The sequence below is a fragment of the Delphinapterus leucas genome, chromosome 7, assembly GCF_059928025.1.
Source record: "Delphinapterus leucas isolate spDelLeu-1000000601 "Yukka" chromosome 7, BTC_Dleu_Yukka2, whole genome shotgun sequence".
In the NCBI taxonomy this organism is placed as follows: domain Eukaryota; kingdom Metazoa; phylum Chordata; class Mammalia; order Artiodactyla; family Monodontidae; genus Delphinapterus; species Delphinapterus leucas.
In genome coordinates this window covers 43,932,872-43,950,629 of record NC_143135.1, presented here as the reverse complement: position 1 = coordinate 43,950,629, position 17,758 = coordinate 43,932,872, and the positions used below count along the sequence as shown (strand labels likewise).

Here is a 17,758-nt window from a genome sequence, read left to right as displayed (position 1 = left end):
TCCCAAAGGTTTTACAAAACAATCCCCAAGATGTTAACCCCTAAATATTCCCGGCTGTCTCCTGCCTCTGGGCCTTTGCCTAGACTATCCCGTCAACTTGGATTCCCTCTCTTCACCATTCTGCTACTGAACTCTTACTCATTTTTCAAATTCAAATGTCTGCAGTGCTATGCCCGGGCAGTCCAGCTACTGAAGGTTACAAATTAATGAGACTTCCACACAGGAGTAATATTCGAAATATTTATTAACTGGAATAGGATGGGCACTGCCCAAGCAGACCACCCAACTAATCCAAACAGATACTTGTCAAGACAGCCCAGATGGCCGCACAACATGTCTAGGGACTGTCCACCCTTCCTCCACCTACCATCACCCTACGTCAGGGCTGTCTCTCCCCCTGGCCTAATGTGGACCTAACTCACTCCTGGCTCAGTAGGGCTGAAGGCAGAGGGCGAGCGACTCTACCTGCTGGTAAGCATCTCTAAGCCGCAGGATCTTCTTCCCACTCTACCCTGGCCAGGGCAACTGCAATGGGGCTTCTGTGACCTTTACCCTCCTCCAGCACAAGGGCATCCTAGTAAAAGGACACCAAGGATTATGTCCTCCTCCACAGTGCCACCCTGAAGCCTGCTTTGTGGCTCCCTATGGCCCTTGAAGAGAGGAAGACAGTGTGTTTGTTGACAAGAAAAATGTATATGTTGTGTGAGTTTTGTCTAACTGCTGGTGTCCTGAGAGAAGCAGGCTTGCTGAGGCCCAGCTGTGGCAGCCAGAAAAGCCTCATCTTTCCTAAGTTGTTCAAAGACACAGGATAGAAGTGCCTTGAGAGGTGAGGCGGAGCTGGGGGATGGGGGACAGGTGGCACAGTCCGCACTGGTACTGGGTGGACTTGGCACAGGGCAGAGGGGGAGGCCAGAGCAGGAGGCGGGACCCAGGTGGTCCTAGTTTCCTGGCTGTTCCCTGGATTCAGAGAATTGCTGAGTCCCACTGCCTCTGACTGACGTGACAAATTCATTTTTCGTCCAGCTACAAATGGGCTCTAAACGGAGCCAGGTGCTGGTCGTGTGTAATTCCTGCCTTCCGGGGCTGCCTGCCAGGATTTTCTGCTTTTCTCACCCACCTGTAATAACTGCTGACCTCCCTACTACTTTGGATCTGAACACAAATCCAAGCAGAGCCATGAGCCGCTGAGATCCCAGTTGACCTCCCGCCCACCCAGCTGACCCCTCCTCCTGTACACACTCCTAACCCCACCGCAAGCCCAGGTCACCTACTGCACCACCCAGAACAGGGCTACAGAAGGGTGCAGCTCCTTGTTAACTCAAGAGGGGCTGTTCACTGGGTGCTTGGTAATGCCAGTGGGCTCCAGCTCCCCACCCTGGCTAGACTTGCAGGTGAAGGTGGCGGTCTCCACACAGGGGCCAATAAAGAAAGCATGTGTCTGTTTCATGCTCAGCAGGACAGAAGCATCCAGGCTGGTCGGAGACTTGTGCTTATTCCCAAAGGGGCTGCCACCCCCTGTATGCTGGGAGCCTCTGTGCTTTGGGACTGATTGTTCTACAGGTGAGCAGTCATTCACTCAACAAGCATTTACCGAAAGCTCACCAAGTGTCAGGCATCCAGGTATGTGAGATGCTGAGAGCAGGACCAAGTCCCTGCCTTGCAGGACAGTTACGTCTCCAGGAGGAGAAAGACAACCAGTGAACAGATGTACCAAGTCATCTCAAGTGGGTGCACAAAAGAAAACAAAGCAGAAACAACGGGAAAGAGAAGCAAGCCTCTATGAGGAGATGAGATGTGGGCAAAGGGCCCAATGAAGTGATGAGGGGCCGTGCAAGGAGCCGGGCATTCTGGGTAGACGCCCTGAGGCAGGAACAAAGCGGGGTGTTTGAGAAGAAGCACAAGGCCGATGGGACCAGAACAGAAGGGCAGGGAGGCGGGCAGGGAGGCGGGCAGGGCCAGATGGCTTTTGTGGAGGTTGTGCTGTCATCCCCAATTATTTTCTGCCCTGCTGTGAGAGGTTTATACGCGCCCATCCGCCACCCTGTGACTGACGGTGCTATCAGGTGGGGGAACTGGATAGCGAGTGGCTATCTCACTAGCCTGGGCCAGTGGAACGTGCGCGGAAGTGACGTATGCCACTTGGAGGTGAAGCTCTGAGAGCCGTTATGAGGTTCAGCCACTGCTGTTCCCTCAGCCTGGGTCCTGGAATGAAGAGGTCCTGTGAGGCAGGGCTGACATTCAATGTGAATGAGAAATACACCTTAGGGGTTGAAGGCATTTGATGTTACTATGGCAAAACCTAGCAGAAACACTGATACAGCCTGGCAGGTGCCATTAAAGGAGGTGGAATTTATTCTTCATCTAATAAATAGCCATTACAGAGCTTAGAGAAAAGTGCCACGAACTGATTTCACTTTTAAAAGACCACCCTGGCTGCTGAATGGAGCACAGACCCCCCTCTCAGCCATTCCCCTCACCCCAATCACACAGCATGTCCACTGCCACACACCCCATGAGGATGTGGCCACCAGCGGCCTGTGGGAGGGAAGGGTCCAAGATACCCCTGAGCCATCCTATCCTATCCCCCATGTTATTCTATACCCCAGACTGAAAGGCACTGACCTCTCTTTAAATCCTGCCAAAAAACACTTTGGAAAAAAATGTTCATGTGCTCTACTGAGGAAGCCATGAGGGCCGGCAAAGACGTGGTGTCTGCCAGCTCTTTACTGAGAAGTTGCATTCCGTTTGTCACTATATTAGGGGATTTTTCCAAAGTATGACAGATCTAGGCTTGAGATATTGGTCTCCCCCTCAGTTACTCATCAGGGAAGATAAAGCCAGTTCTGCCCCTGTTCCTCCATTCTTTGCAGGACCATCTCTTGGGTTCTTTCTCCTGGCACCTGGTCCTTTTGGAAGCTTATTCTGTGTGCACACCTCATATCTCCTAATATTTGATGACCTACTCGATGCCTCTGTATCCTCCAGAGCATCTCACACAGTGCTCAATTAGCATATTTTAAATGAATGAGTAAATGCGTGTTAGCGAAATCCATAGGTGAACACAAAATCCAGAAGGTAAAAAGGTTGCTAGCTCTGTTTCTGGTTGAAAAGTACATGAAATCTGGGTTTAATCAATAAATGAAAAAGGTTGTAGCTACTAAATTTCTTTTCACCCGGCACCAGCAAAGGACACATTTACATCTCATTCCCCAAAGGTAGAACATCAAAAGACGAGAGGTCTTATAGATATCACTCATTCAAATGAAGACCTTCAGAAGGGCACACATCAAGACGGTTTCCATGTCCTGATCACATATGTGGCCAGAGAAAATGCTGAAAACTTCTGCTCTGCTCCTTTAGTAAAGCGAAAACCAAACTGGCAATGAACACTCTCTCAGCCAGTGGCTGAATTCTCACAATGTGCCAGGCATTAGCTGCACTGGGAGGGAGAGATAAAGTTGTCCAAGGTACAGCCCTGTCCGCAAGAAGCATATAATCTCAATGCCGATATAAGACCCAAATAAGTGAATTCTGATCTTGGGCGAGTCCACAGCTCTCCACAAAATGAAAGCACAAGGTCACACTCAGTGAAATACAGATGAACGAAGTTCTTCTAAGGATATAAGAATTCAGAAAGAAATGGCGTCATGAGCTGGCTGGCTAGAGACACTTTAAGCTTTGAAGAGTGCAGCCAGGCAGAGAGGAAAAGAAAAGAGGACACACAGAGGGAAGCAAAAAGGGGAAGTAGGAGAACAAGTGGCTCCTGGATTCCAGGGACTTGGTTCCAAAAGGCAGGACAAGTGGCCAGAGGCAATAAAATTAAAGCAAATTGTCCTGCCAACAGCTGGGGACAGGATGCTCAAGGACAGACACTGTGCTGTGCCAGGAAAGGCCTGGAAGCTATGTCCAGGGAAGGAAACACACGCACACGCACACGCGCACACACTCACGCACACGCACACACACTCACGCACACACACACGCACACGAGGACAGCTTGCCCTTTACAGTCTTAAAAAGGGAAATCAAAGTAAACAGGAACCTGGGACACATCAGATTATCAACAGATGGAAAGCTGATGGGAAATGCTACGAGAGAGACTGGTTCCTGTTCTCCAGGGCATTTCAACTGGTCACATTCTCACCAGTGAGTGAGGAGGGCAGAGCTCAGAGGAGCACTTCCGAACATGTAAGGAAAGAAGAGAAAGATTTCAGTAAAACACCCAGAGAGCCATTTGCATCCTGACATTCCTGGGGAGGTGGAGTACAAAAGCAATGAGCCATAGTGTAAATTATTCCTATTATCCAGAAATATTTATAAGCATAGAAACACAGAAAGCACTTCTGCTGCAGACTGAAGACGAAGGTTGTCTCCAGAAAAAGTGCTTGTATGTTTGTTTGAGTTGTGAGCTGAACCAGCCACTTTTGTTTTTTTTCATGGAACACTGTTTCTACTTGAAAGAACAACTAACAGATCATAATTATTCAAAGTTGGGAATCTAGCACTCTTCTCAAAAAGGAAAGAAGTGAGCTAGTCAATTCATGGAAAATAACTGATAGTATTTTTCCCAATGATAAAATTTAAGCTATTAAGCCAAAAGAAAAGAACAGAATTTGGGAAAACTTGCATCCACCACCATGAGCTTGACAGCTTCCCCAAACTTAAAAGCTTCTGATGCTATCGATGGTCACATTAATAAAAGTAATTTTTGTTACTGTAAAATAAAGTATTTCAACATTTAGAAGATCTGCATACCTCAGTGAAGCTATTTCTCTCCCAAATGAACAGCGCAAAGTATTACAGAATCACGCTTGGGTAAAAGATACAAGCATAAAAGTTCAAGACAGATCACTGGATTTTAATGTAACGTGGTACAAAAAGTTTACTAATGTGGTTTCGGATTCCACATTGCAACTGGCCTCTAAAAACCTACCACTTGTTCAGTTTGGGTGTAGTATCAAAAAAGAATATCCATAATTATCTGAAAAAGCTATTAATATACTCCTCCCTTTTCCATCTACATATCCATGTGAAGAAGAATGTTTTTCACAGACTTCAACCAAAGCAATGTATTGCAATAGACCGAATGCAGAGGCAGATATGAGAATCCAGCTTTCTTTTATCAAACCAGATATTAAAGAGATTTGTGAAAATATAAAACAATTCCACACTTCCCAATAAAGTATCTTTTGTTTTGGAAACTGCAGTTATTTTTAATTTAAAATAATGTTATCTATGTTGACATTTAATTGGGTTTACTATTGTCATTGGTAAATAAATCGATAAATAACTTTTGAAATTTTCTCAGTTTAAATTTCTTAATGTGGTAAATATTGGTAGGTGTAACCTACATGAACAAAATCTCTTTGGGATCCTTAATAATTTTTAAGAGCATAAAGGAATCCTATGATCAAAACATTTGAAAACACAGATTTAAACTACTGTTAGATGATAGGAAATTCTACTTGTTCAGGGTCCAGCATCCATAAGACCCAGGCCCACCTTCCGCCAAATCCCAAACAATGAGGTCATTTTTATTGACAAGCAGATGCCAACAGAGACTTTTTGCTTGGGCTGTAAACAGTCAGAACGAGGTTGATAAAATAATTTGTTTCAGGGTTGATATTTAGCTGGTACGTACTGGCCCCGCCATATCAGTTATTAAAATACTGAAATAACTTTTTACTATTTGGTAAAAAGCCACCGTCCACCACCACCTAAGACATAGCCCCCACCCCCACCACTATCCGGACCCCTCCCCCAGTACTCCAACCTCCCTCAAGAATCAGCAATTAAACAGTTACTGCCTGGCACAGCAGGGTATCTCCAGCACCCTGCTCTAGCACTATGGTCAGGGTCTGTTCCGATCAGACACTGCCCAATGCCACATCAGTTGTTCATACTTTTGAGTATCAACCTTTCTCAGCTCCTCCCTCAAGGATGAGAAAACTTGAGGCAACTGAGACTTTAAGGGGACAGCATTCCAGAGGGATGAACACTGGCTGGAAATACCATGATGGCCAAGTCACTGTGTCACGGAGACAGATGCTGTCAGCAAAGCAGGCTTGCCTCTGAAGAATGAGTTACACACCAAATCAGTGAGAGCTGCCAAAGGTGGCTGTGGGACTCCCGCTTGTCCACAAGGTAGGAATGAGCAGTGACCATATCTATAGGAGGGAGCTCCCTGTAGCTCATCCCAGTCTTTGAATAGGAGCTCCAGACTCAGCTTTGCAGGACCACCCAGAGTCAAGCAGGGGAAATATCCTAAAGTGGGAAAAGTTGAGATTGAGGCTTAAAATCTAATGTCCTCACGAATTCTGTTTCAGAAGTTACATCCCTGTGGAGTAAAACCAGTCATCAACATCAAAGTCAACCTGTAACAAGGGAAATTAATGGGAATTTTTTTCCCTTTGACTTCCCCTGGTAGGTACTTGAAGTGAAAGGAGGGAAAGGCCACGGCTGGTGAAGGAAAGGTAGAGCCTCACCCTCACTCTAGCCCCCAACACTCCCATTCAAAGACTTCAGCAAGAAGACCTCTTCATGACCCCAAAGATTCATATTAATCCAAACTGCAGAAATCTGAGGGGAAAAGCAGGGAGAGAAGGAGAAAGAAAGCGTTCCTCTAATTCATTGGCGAATCTCCCCACTAATTAATTACAGTTCAGGTGTCTCACAAATCTACATTTTCTTTTCTAACTTCCACACCTTTATACATGCAGGTCCTTGAGGCTCCTAACCCTTTCCCCAACCTTTTGCAGTTGAAATCCAATACATCTTTCAGTGATCAGTTCAAATACCTCTTTCTCCATGAAAACTTCCCCAAGCATATGCACACACCTGCTCAGCTAGAAGTGAGTCCCTCCTCTGCTGACCTTCCACCACACATGCTTGTCAGTATTTTCTTATGGCACTTATCACATTCTACTATGGAGACGGATTACCTCTGTCCATGTCTTCACCCCCATACTGGACTATGAACTTGTAGGCAGGGACTACATCTCACCCTTTGCATCCCTCTGGGCACCTAGCATAGAATCTGGCATTGTCTCTTGATTAAATCAATGAATGCGTGGATGAACAGATGGAAGGAAGGAACAATGGTATAATGTTATACCTTGATTCCTGCCCGGTGAGTCAGTTCTTACCTCTGCATACTGGTTATGAATTCTCTCCCTGGATCAGGCAGATGCTAGGTTCAACAATATCCCTTTTTCCTTATCATTTAATGTCCTGACCAACCCCATCTTCTTCCCCCAAATCTGGTGGCTGAAGACTCAGGGATACCTTGAAGCATGAAGAGATTCATCTGGGTCATTTCTGGGCTCTGGGGAAATTTTTAGTTCTGTTTTCTCTATCCAAAGAGGAATACTGCAAACAACACCCTGTGCACACAGGTAAGCAGGCTCTAGATTTCAAATCCCAGCTCTGGGATTTATTGAGAGTGACTTGTGATTTGTATTTCACCACTCTCCCTTTTGATGAGAACAGATGTTATTTGTCTCTAACTCCCAGACACCTGGAACTAGGGAAATTCCCAGCGTCCACTTAATTACCATTGAACAAGGAGTGCCCAGTAGAACTCTTTACCTACAGGGCATGTTTCTGCCCAAGCCTGAGGAAGCAGAATCATATAGCAGTGAGCATAGTAACTACAGTCAAACCTGGCATGGTCCTCTTTATCTTGGGGACGACTGCATGGATGGAATCCTCATGCGTGGAATCACCTTCCCAACTGATAGCAGAAAATGAAGGGACTCTGAAGCCCTGAATTAAGGGATGAAGTGTTTGAACCTTGCTGCTTAGCCATATATCCCTCCCCTGAGGGTCCTCATAGGAGTGGGGGCAGAGGCTTGGAGGGAGAGAGGGCCTGCAGTCACTTTGCAACTTGAGTCTCCTGCTATGAACCAGTGAGGAAGTGGGGCAAGAGGTGGTTTAATCCAACGTTTCTTCCAGAAGAGAAGCACATTTATGAAACCAATAGATCCTTCTTGCTTCTCTGAATACACAAGATCTGGAGGTCTAAAAAAGAGTGAGCAATGCCCTTTGCCAAAGATAGCAAATACCCACATTCCAAGAGCACCTTCACATTTAGCCAGATTGCTAAAAACGACACCCAAATATGCCCCAAAGGGAAAACACTATACCATGGCTGCCCTTTTGCTGTTCAATGAGCGTGGGAAACTGTTAGTTCCACACTTATAAGAGCTTCAACCAAGAGAGGCTTTCAGCAGTTCTTTTAAAAAGCCCTAAACAGCTGATTTGTACAAGACTCACAGCCTTGCTGAATGCTAATGACAGTTTGAGCCAGGCTGGGAAGGGTGACACAGTTTGTCCATCGTCCATCACTCCCAGCACAGCTGCTGAGTGCCACATAAGCCAGGACCTTCAAAGGCTTGATCCTGAGTCAGCTGCTCACAAAGATCCCCAACAACCTATTCTCAGATCCCCAGCCCAGAGTCCATGGCAGGACACAGGGAGGGCATCCACATGTGGCACAGAACTAATGTGGCCCAGGATTGCTGAGACCACATGGTCACCTGGAGCACCCACTGCATCCAGAGCTGCAGAACTTGATCCAGCCATTGGAGTAGAATGAGAGAGAATGCAAAGGATCCAGACGTACGGTTCCACAGACCTGGGTCCTGCTCCTGGCTCTGCCACTTGCTGCCTTTGTGAGCTTATCTAGGGTGACACTCAAATATGTAACAGCCAGAACAGTAAGGTTATGTGGCCAGAGTGCTATGTGTTCACTAAACCCATTTCCTTTTCCTCCTGGGCAACCAGCTAGACTACATTTCCCAGGCTCCCTTGTTGTTAGGGGGCACCACATGACTGAGCTCCTGCCAATAAAATATGGCAGAAATTATGAGCTCCACTTCTAATCCAGGCCCATGAAAACCTCCCATGAGGTCCTCCATGTTCTCTCTCTTCCCATGTCTGCCAGATGCATACAGAGGGTCCAGTAGAAGGCTGCAAGTCCCGAGCCTGCATCCTTGGGTGGATGGAAGGAAAACAGCCAGCCCACCAGGGACTTCCACATTGGTCACTGGATAAGTGAGGAATACATTTTTATTGGTTAAAGCCACTGAGGTTTGGAAGTTGGTACTGCAGTTAACTTTCCTTACTCTAAATAAAAGAGGCACCAACGAATCAGAAGGTGTTGCTGCACCAACACACCTAGTATATACCAGAGGGATATTACCACGCAACTTACTTCTGAAACCTCCATTTCCTCATTGGTGAGATAGGAATGTCACTGTCTGCTCAATAAGGTTACTATAAGGATTGACTGAGATCATGTATGTATAGCAACTAAGTACAGTACTTCACCCATGGTTGACTGAATTGCATGGACTTCACTGAGTTCCTTCTCATTTGTGGTTCTCAGGTTCCTCATTTGTACACTGAAAATTATTCCATACACTCCCTTCCTCTTTTATAGGCAAGTGACAGCCTGAATTTTCTCCTTCTCCCTTATTATTTTCAACCACAGTCATCCTGTCTACAAGGAAAGCAGCCCCTCAGTGAGCATTGCTGTCATTTTTAAACAATTTTATGAAAATTGCTCCCTTCTGGGTGACTGTGAGAATCAGAGGAGGCCAGGTGGTGATGGAAGTGCATCTTCTTTGGGGCCAGGTGGAAATGAGCCCAGCCATATAGATGGGCCCCATACTCTTCGAAGGGACCAAAATACACCAGTTACAAGGTTTGAGACCCTGAGAACACACCTATAATCCTGAAAGCCAACACCAACTGTGATTAAATGCTACAAGGACTTAAGGGTTTTGATGTAACACAGTCATCAAGGATTCAGACTCTGTTGTCAAACTACATGCAGTCAATCCCTTTCTCACAGCGTGCTAACAGTGTGACCGTGGATACACTATTTAATGTTTGTGTGCCTCAATTTTATCAGAAAAGGGGGATAATAACAGTACCTATCTTGGACTGTTGCTGTGAAAATAAAGTGAGATAATTCATATAAAGCACTTGGCTCAGTACCTGGCACGTAATAAATACTCAGTAAACATTAGCTACGCATGTCTGTTCAGCACACATGAGAACAAACTTTGCAAGCAGTTAAAGAGACTCCTATTTCTCTAAGCAAGAACCTAGAAATGCTGTCAATTGTCTCCAGCAGACATTTTTCTATTTAATGGCTCTAAAGAGACAGAAATGCTTTAATCAATTCCCAGAAGTAAAATGCTAAGAAATTATACGCACAGTTACGAAAACAAAATAAAAAAACGTTTCCCACACATTGTTCAGCAGACAAAAACATATTGACATGCTGTTCCTGCAAGGAAGTGGGATGAATTTTCTAGATAATCCTGAGCCATTCTTCTTTCCCCCTACTGTGTCTGCTCTAGGGCCAAAATGTACCTCCAGCCAAACAAGGGGCTCCCTCCCCCAAAGTTCCTACTATGGTTCCCTGGAGGAACCATGTTCCTCTATTCTTCCTTTAATGCTTTTTTTGTTCATTAAGTGAATATTTTCTTGTACAACATTTTAATTTCCTTAATAATTTTTAACTATATTTCTTGAGCTATTTTCTTAGTGGTTGATCTGGCGCTTACATTATACATTTTAATCCATCCAAGTCCATTAACTTAATTCTAGTGAAATATAGAAACTTTACTCCTATATAGCTCTAGTCCCTCCTTTCCATTTTTGTGCCTCTTCTGTGCTTATCGTCAAACATATTACATTTCCATATGTTAACAGGCCTAGCAACACAATTATATAATGTATTTTGTTTATGCAATTCCTTTTTAAATCAGTTAAGAGAAAAAGGAAGAAGAAATATGGAATTATACTGTATTTTAAATTGCCTATATAATTACATTTAGTGGCACTTTTTAGTTTTTTGAGTGAATTCAGATTACTGTCTGGTGTCATTTGCACTCAGCCTGAAGAAAATCCTTTAGTATTTCTTGCAAGGTGGATCTGATGGCAATGAATTCTCTCAGTTTTGTTTACCTGGGAATGTCTTTATTTTGCCTTCGTTTTTGTCTTTTTGTTTGTTTGTTTGTTTTGGTTTGGTTTGGTTTTTTGGCCACACAGTGCAGTATACGGGAACTCAGTTCCCCGACCAGCGATCGAACCCATGTCCCCTGCATTAGGAGCGTGGAGTCTTAACCACTGGACCACCAGGGAAGTCTCTATTTTTCCTTCAAGGATAGTTTTGCTATATATAAGATTCTTAGCCACCATTGTTTCTGATGAAAAATCACCTGTTAATCTTATTAGGGTTCTCTTATAGGTGATGAGTAGTTTTGTTCTGTTCTGTTACTGCTTTCAAGATTTTTTTCATTGTCTATCACTAAATATGACATTGGTGTACTTAGTGGTGTTCCACATTTCTCTGTCTCTGCTCATTTTACTTCATTCTTTTTTTCTCTTTTCTTCAGATTTAATAATCTCTATTGATCTGTCTTCAAGTTTGCTGATACTTTCTTTTGTCAACTCAAATCTAATTGTAAATTCCTCTAGTGAAATTTTCATTTCACTTTTCATATTTTTCAAGTCCAGAATTTCCACTTTCTTCCTTTTTATAATTTTTCTCTTTATTGATATTCCCTATTGATAAGACATTGTCATCACATTTTCCTTTAATTCTTTCAGCAAAGTTTTCTTTAGTCCTTTGGATAAATTTATAATAGCTACTTTGAGGTCTGTGTCTGGTTAAGTCCAACAGCCAGGTCCCCTCAAAGATAATTTCTGTTGTCTGCTTTTTTCCTCTTTATGGCTTACATGTTCTCCTGTCTTTGATGTCTTTTAAATTTCTGTTGAATACCAGACATTTTAGATAATATATTTTAGCCACTCTGGATACTGGTCACTACTCCTGCCCTCCCCGGCCTCAGGACTTGTTTTTGTTTACGTATTTGCTTGTTTATTTGTTTAGTGACATAAATGGACTAGTTCAGTGACATCTTTTCCCTGCACAGTGTGTAGTCTCTGATGTGATTCCTTGGAGGGTGTAGCCCTGTCCCTGTGCACTCCCCCTATTCAATCCCCTGGGATGACAGTGGTTTTAGCAGGTCTTTTTTTTTTTTTCCTATCTCTTTCACTTATCTCCCTGTTAAACTTCCGGATGGACTGCCTTATTGGTATCACACCCAGCTGTTAGCCTCCACTAATTGCTACCTGATTGCTCCATTATTTTCAACAGTACTTTGAGGCATAAATTGCTCCACAGTCTGATCCACTTAAGTTCAGGCTTCTTTGCAAGGGCAGTCTTTAAAGCTTGCTTTGACCCCAAGAAGGTTCTTCTCAGATATCTCCTTCTCTGGTTCTATCTGTTAAATGTCTAGCTGGTGTAGCTGGCCTGCTGTCTCTCATGTTGCTATTACGATACTACTAGCATCCTCTTAAATACTCACCAATTGCTTTTAGGCTTGAGGTTTCTCCCACTTTGTTCCAAATAAAGTGGAGAGCTCCAGAGCTCTGTGTTCTCACAGCCCACCTCTCCCCCTAGGCAGGATCTCTGTACCACTACTCTGGAGCTAAGAGTGGGGATGGCAGTCCACTTCTCTCAGTGACATACCTGCTCTATGAGTGGGGTATCGGGTAGGGATGGCAGTCACTAGTCTTCTTGGATTGCCTCTCCTGGCATGGAAACTTCACCCCATGCGTGGGTTGGGGTGTGGACAATTAGGGCCCAGTATTCTTTTTTATTTATTTATTTATTTATTTTTTGCGGTACACGGGCCTCCCACTGCCGTGGCCTCTCCTGACGCAGAGCACAGGCTCCGGATGCACAGGCCCAGCAGCCATGGCCCATGGGCCCAGCCGCTCCGCAGCACACGGGATCCTCCCAGACCGGGGCACGAACCCGTGCCCACCGCATCGGCAGGCGGACTCTCAACCACTGCGTCACCAGGGAAGCCCACACGTATGGGTTTGATTAATAAGTTAAAAATCCATTTAAAAGCATTACTGAATTTCTGATTATCCTTTGTCACGTGTGGTCTCCACTGGCAGGTGGTGACCATGCCAGGTACCTGGCTAGGTTTCAGTTTCAGGACCAGCAAAGTAAGCCAGGCTTACAATTCAGGTGACCCATCGTTGAGCCCACGTTGCTAGGGAGAGGGGAGGAACAGAGCGGACAGGCAGTCTGTTTCCAGTCCTAGATACTCTGGGTAGCCTCTGGCGACATCACGCCAACGACTGGCCATACCAGAATTTGAGCCGAATCTGTCTGACTTCAAAATCCAGCACCTTGTCTGAGCTGGAAGAGGCAGGGTTGCTGCGTATCAGAAAGCCACTCCTGGGACCAGAACCCAGAGTGCCATTTCAGAGCTTCGAGAAGCTTCCTGGATTTTGCTCCTGTTTTCCCAAACTGGCAAAGACCAAGTGGCCTCCACTCTCAAGGCAAAGAGAAAGTGATAAGGAATTTGGGAAGCTTTTCTGCCCCAGGGAAGAATCAGGCTCGATGACAGTTTGGTATTAACTAGCTCAGCCATGCAGGGAGGCATAATTAGTTTCCCAGACCAGAGCTTCATTCCACTGGTCCCTCACAACCCAAGGGCTACAGAATCTGTTTGAAATGAAAAGAAAAATAAAATCATTGCTCTCCTCAGCCCACCTACTGCTCATAGCCGCGAGCAAAAGGTGAGGCAGCCATCTGTCTGCTGAGGTATAGAAAAGAGTGGAATAGTCATTTTTAAATGACATTTTCAATTTTCCCCCTATGTCTATTATGCCCTCTTCCACCCTACTGCTTAAATGACTCTTTTCAAATCGAAAATATCAGGGAATAATAGGAAAAGAAAAATTGTAGTAATCCGTGGCTCCTGCTAACGGGCTGCTCTGTCCTGGTGGGCAGAGTCCTAGGAGGAACTTCTTCCTGCCCATGTCCTGGGTGTACAGACTGGAGAGGGTGGGAAAAGCTGTGCTGGGCCTCTGTGAAGACCTACACCCATGGGTGGGTGATTTTTCCCTAGGCAGCCCCCGGGGGACAAAGGGGTCTGGGCTGCCCAATTTCCAGCCCTGCTTCTGGCCATGATGCCCAAGGAATTTCAGCAGTGCAGGAAGGAAAAACCCTCTTCTGACTCTGGAGTTTTCCTCTGAGAGTCCTCTTCCCCCCTGCACACAGTTCCTGCCACCTCTCTCCTGAGTGTGAAACAGCAAGTCCCAACTCACCACCATCACCCTGGAGACACCCTGAGATGGCGGGATCCATTCTGAGGTTCTCACAGGCCTCAGGGCAGAGAGGAGGCCGAGTCCAGATGGGAAGCCAAAAGCCAACTTTCCCTTAGCTCCGGGCCCAGAGGAGTTCTTTATCCTTTCTTGGAAATTAAGCTATACTTTCTCCTTCCAATTGACTCTCCACGTATCCATTTAAATGACCTCAACTTTGTCCCTCCTCTTGAAACACAGACACCCTGTTCAGCTGTACCTTTTCTGGAATTATTCTCTGCTTTTGGTGCAGGTTTATTTTTTCCCTTCTGTGTCCACGAGATTGCTTTCATTTGAAAGTGACCACAAGTGACAGCTTTATTACAATAAAGACACTGAGGGTCCCCTGAAGGTTCCAGGCTTTTCTTACCAGCTGATTCCTGGGAGATCTCAGGGCAGGAAAGCACATTTCACACACACACACACACACCACTGAACCACAGCTCCCCTTTGATTAAACCATGAAACAGCAGTGTAAGCTATGAGGGGCCAGGAGAGAAACCCCAGGAGTGCGTATTTTCCTGTCCCTGACCAAGAAGGAGGACAAAGCATGAGACAGCCTCACAGAAGTCACCCCCAAGCCTGGAGGGATGGGAACCAGCTCTTCGGGCACCTGGCTTCCCTTCCAGACCACTTTGAAGCCAGAGACCGGGATGTGAATTTTCTTACTAAGTGGTTTTAGTCAGGCCTGCTTATTTTTTCATTTAGTCACTCAACAAATTCCTAATTAACTCAACTACTGTACATGCCCTACTGGCATGTAGTTTCCAGTGAAACACTGGAAAATGGAAAAAAATAGGACCCTGCCTCCACTCGCAAGGAACTCACAGTCCAATGGGAAAGCAGGTCAATAGCTCCAGTGCAGGACAGATTTCTCACCTGTAAAATGGGGCTCAGGATCTCTCAGGCTTATTTTAAGGATTAGATAATACGAAGAGGATTAAACAGTACCAAACATCTAGTCAGTGCCTGATAAGTGTCGGTGTTTTTCTCTTTTCCTCTCTTTGACACAAGATCTCTGCCCCTCCTCCATCTGCACCACTGTGTGGGTTTGAAAAGCTGGGAAGAAGCCTGCTCCCCATACTGAGACTGCATCACCAGGAGCTACCATGTGCCGCTGGACCTGAAGACAGGTCCTGCTCAACAGTGCTGTGTCCCCCGTCCTGAAGATGATCCCAGGGGGTGGGGTGCGGGCCCCAAGGACCCAGACAGACCAGGCAGAGGGGACTGGGCCTCCAGCCTCACCACATCTAAAGGTATCTGCCCATCCTTTGTCCTTTAGCACCTGGCTTCATCTGAGAATATACAACCAAGGATTACTTCCCACTGCAGAAATTTCTTCTGAGGTTGAGGGGAGTAACTGGATGCAAAGGGAAAGTTTCTGGACCTGATTCAGGACCCTTACATCCCCATCCCAGAGTCTCTAGCACGTGGGGCAGGGCCTTCAGGGCGGTCACCTAGTTGCTCTGGGCCTTGGATCTCTCGACACAAAGTTAGAAGGTGAGGATGGTCTCGCTCCTTCCGGGTCTAGCGTGCTCTGATTCTCAATAAAGATCCTTCGGACGAGAGCCTTCACAGTTGACATCTGACTTGAGAACTGCCAAAGTTGGAAGGCTCAACCTTTTTTGCTAATTGATGAGGAAAGACGGAAGGACTGCATTGAGCCGCACAACATAATACTGTTTCCTAATATTGACCAGGGTGAAATAAGACGTTTAATTTTTGATTTACAAAAATCAAATGCATACTTTCTGTACTTCTAAAGTAATTACAAACTCAAAAATACTTATGCCTTTTTGGCTAAAAAAACAACTAGCTGTTGTTGAAAAACATTCAAAATTCACAATTGTATAGTTTTAGGTATATAAAAGAATCATTTTAATTCTCTTGTTAAGGCAATTATCATCTCCCTACTCATAAGGGACCAAAATAACTCCCACTAATCAAGAAATGGTTTATTGCCCAGGAAGTTTAATAACGATTTAGTACGATTTTCTCTAGTAAAAAAGCAAAACCATCCCTCAGTTTTCTGTCACTAGTAAGGGATCTTTTTCAAAAAAAGACTTTAAATAGATAAGTACTAAAAAAAAATGTAGTGTGTACCATCCCAATATGAAACTACATCTATTTCTGAGTTGTAAAGAATGTATATTAAAATTATATCATGCAACAAAATGCACATTTTGTAGGGGGGAAAGAAAGAAAAGATTAAATTGAATCTTCCTGACAACTGGCTTAAATCACACCTTCCTGCCTGCAATTGAAATTATAAGTCACATTGCTTTGTGTTAAATCAAATTCACCCCAGCAGGAAGACAGGCTGCTGCAGCTCCAGTTCTACTGGGAGGTGGGTGGAGATGGAGGAAAACATTTCTCTCCTCTAGGAGGCTCTTCTTCCACCAGGGGTTTGGGGAAATGAGACTCTCTGGCCAGGTAACTGGACACCTTGCGTAACTCTCTCACCAGCCAAGGTTTCTACAAATAGTGCATTCCTGACATTGTCCCCTGCCCACTGCAATGCCAAGTGGGTTTTACAAAACAAATATTTCTCTACAAATGAGTGCAGGTCCCCAGGCCAGCAGGCTTAGAATTTCAGAGCAATAGTCAAATCAAACTGAGACACTCCAGATGTCTCAGCCGAGAAGCTGTCACCAGCGTGAGGCTTGGCTTCCCTCTAACCTCACTTCTGACCACCTCAGGCTCGTCTTAACCGGAGAAGTCCTTACACACACACCCTGCCTAAATGAACTGAAACAGGGTTCAAGGCTGACAGTCTAGGTGTTACAACCAGAAAATATATTCCTGACCGTAATTTCTATGCCAGCTCCAAGAGGGAAATGTGGTGGGAAAGAAGGAAAGAGGGAAAACAGGAAGACTGAAGAAAAGAACGTGTTCCCCGCCCCCATGCCCACCAGGTGATAGGCAGGGTGAGTGCTGTCCTGTACCTCATTTAATCAGCACCTCATTTAATTTAATTTCACCTCATTTAATCAGCACAAAAATCCTACAGGGTTCAAGGGGCAACTGAGCACAGGGAAGTGAAGAGACTTGCCCAAGGTCACCCAACCTGTAAACGGCAGCACTGATTCCAACCACTCCACATTTTTTTTCGTACTTCGCCATGCTCAACAAGACTCAGGTCTCCCACGTCCAGGCAACTGTTGGTTTTACTTACTGCCTGAACATTCTCTCACCTAATCTTCCCTACTCCACTCCTCTAAATCCTCCTCATTCTTCAAAGATGTGTCATAAGTCCCAGTTCCTCGGTGAAGTCTGTTCTACCTGGCGCACTCTTCCAGAATTCAACATTAACCCTCATAACATTAGTTACTTTGCGAAAGATCCTCAACTGTTTCTTGTGTTGTCTTCCTAGCCTGATGATGAGCTTTTCAAAGCAAAGGACTCTGTCCTACATATTTTGTCATTTCCTGACACAGCTGGCACAGTGTCAAGCCCACAAGAGGTGCTTGGAAGCAGCCACAGAACAGCCTGGATTGGTGCCTTTAAAAGCTGGGCTCCTCTGCTCATCCCTTCCAGGGGCTCCCCTTTTCTCCCACAGCATTTCTCCCACAGT

At 45.2% G+C, this 17,758-nt stretch overlaps 1 protein-coding gene across 1 annotated transcript in view; it reads right to left on the bottom strand.

Moving 5' to 3' along the window:
• GALNT18 (polypeptide N-acetylgalactosaminyltransferase 18) overlaps positions 1–17,758 on the bottom strand; it is a 353,583-nt gene that overhangs the window by 322,456 nt on the left and 13,369 nt on the right. The gene's annotated exons all lie outside the window — the stretch shown is intronic.